Source organism: Oncorhynchus tshawytscha, linkage group LG04, assembly GCF_018296145.1.
Source record: "Oncorhynchus tshawytscha isolate Ot180627B linkage group LG04, Otsh_v2.0, whole genome shotgun sequence".
NCBI lineage: Eukaryota > Metazoa > Chordata > Actinopteri > Salmoniformes > Salmonidae > Oncorhynchus > Oncorhynchus tshawytscha.
The window spans coordinates 41,678,368-41,680,955 of NC_056432.1; positions in this window are offsets into that span (position 1 = coordinate 41,678,368).

A 2,588-nucleotide genomic window follows, 5' to 3' on the forward strand; every position below is an offset into this window, starting at 1 on the left:
CACAAGTCATTTTTCCAACAATTTACAGACAGATTTACAGACAGATTATTTCACTTATAATTCACTGTATCTCAATTCCAGTGGGTCGGAAGTTTACATACACTAAGTTGACTGTGCCTTTAAACAGCTTGGAAAATTCCAGAAAATTATGTCATGGCTTTACAAGCTTTTGATAGGCTAATTGACATAATTTGAGTCAATTGGAGGTGTACCTGTGGATGCATTTCAAGGCCTACCTTCAAACTCAGTGCCTCTTTGCTTGACATCATGGGAAAATCAAAAGAAATCAGGCAAGACCTCAGAAAGAAAATTGTAGAACTCCACAAGTCTGGTTCATCCTTGGGAGCAATTTCCAAATGCCTGAAGGTACCACATTCATCTATACAAACAATAGTACGCAAGTATAAACACCATGGGACCACGCAACCGTCATACCGCTCAGAAAGGAGATGCGTTCTGTCTCCTAGAGATGAACGTACTTTGGTGTGAAAAGTGCAAATCAATCCCAGAACAATAGCAAAGGACTTTGTGAAGATGCTGGAGGAAACAGGTACAAAAGTATCTATATCCACAGTAAAAAAGAGTCCTATATCGACATAACCTGAAAGGCCGCTTAGCAAGGAAGAAGCCACTGCTCCAAAACCACCATTATAAAAAAACGACTACGGTTTGCAACTGCACATGGGGACAAAGATCGTACTTTTTGGAGAAATGTCCACTGGTCTGATGAAACAAAAAATAAACTGTTTAGCCAGAATGACCATCGTTTGGAGGAATAAGAGGGACGCTTGCAAGCCGAAGAACACCATCCCAACTGTGAAGCACAGGGGTGGCACCATCATGTTGTGGGGGTGTTTTGCTGCAGGAGGGACTGGTGAACTTCACAAAATAGATGGCATCATGAGGCAGGAAAGTGATGTGTATTGAAGCAACATCTCAAGACATCAGTCATGAATTTAAAGCTTGGTCGCAAATGGGTCCTCCAAATGGACAATGACCCTAAGCATATTTCCAAAGTTGTAGCAAAACGGCATTAGGACAACAAAGTCAAGGTATTGGAGTGGCCATCCCAAAGCCCTGACCTCAATCCTCATAATGTTTGGGCAGAACTGAAAAAGCGTGTGCGAGCAAGGAGGCCTACAAACCTGCCTCAGTTACACCAGCCCTGTCAGGAGGAATGGGCTAAAATTCACCCAACTTATTGTGGGAAGCTTGTGGAAGGCAACCCGAAATGTTTGACCCAAGTTAAACAATTTAAAGGCAATGCTACCAAATACTAATGTGTATGTAAACTTCTGACCCACTGGGAATGTGATGAAAGAAATAAAAGCTTAAATAAATCATTATCTCTACTATTATTCTGACATTTCACATTCTTAAAATAAAGTGGGGATCCTAATGGACCTAAGACAGTTTTACTAGGATTAAATATCAAGAATTGTGAAATACTGAGTTTAAATGTATTTGGCTAAAGTGTATATAAACTTCTGACTTCAACTGTAAGTAAGTAACCAGATACTGAGACGATACTAACAACAACATTGATATACTTAGCAAAAAAACTACAACTTTGTAAGGAGAGTGACAAACTTTTGTGAGACACAAACACTTTTGTGAGATACAAACACACACACAGCCACACACACACACATAACCACACACACACACTTCTAGCTGACCCTTGATGCCAAGATTAAATCAGAACCAAAGACAACTGAGTTGCCACATTCAGTAACAATAACAATTGTATTAAAACACACACTCACTCACTACCTAACCACTGATGTCCAGATTATGACTATGGTATTTAATTGGCTTAGCAGCGTTTGTTTATTTGATTCTCGTTCTTATTCCCCGCTGTGCATTCTTCCTTGAGTGAGCAGATTTAAAAAATCACCTTCTGTCAACATGCTGTTTGATAGCGCTGTTTGATTCACACACACTCATTATAATCCTCTCTGCCCATTGGCCGCTGTCAGAGCCCTGTCTCCAAAGCAAAATCGGAATGCCGGGTGAAGCTCCGCCCCTTTGAGGAAGGAACGGTACGTAAACATGTCAACAAACAGTGCATGTGTCAATCCCAGCGTGTGTCAGCGCTGTCTTTGAGGGGTCAACAGAGTGTTGCTCACACCTGGGTTGACCTCTAGGATTGATCTACTGTAGGATCAGTGAGATTATGATGGTTTCACGCTGGACATCTCATGCTTGGAAAACAGAGCTCTCCAGAGGCTCCAATAGTCCAATAACATGTTGATCCGATATGAATCCGTCCCATCCATGCAGAACAGAGATGGGGAAATGGAGATATGAATAATAGAGTTTAGAGGGAGGCCCCATGCCACATGACCTTGTGCTGCAGAGGGACGAAAAGTACATCGTGGTCATAAGTCAGTAGTGGTATGCGGGAGATGCACACAAACACCCACACACTCTTTCCCACATGAACACTCACACACATGTGGACAAAGCTTTAGAAATCAAATTATCTTCACTTTACCGTCACATCCTCCTCTGTGAGAGATAAAAATACAGAGAGAGAGAGAGAGAGAACGTGTAAGATAAAAAATAATTACAAGGTTATTAAACAC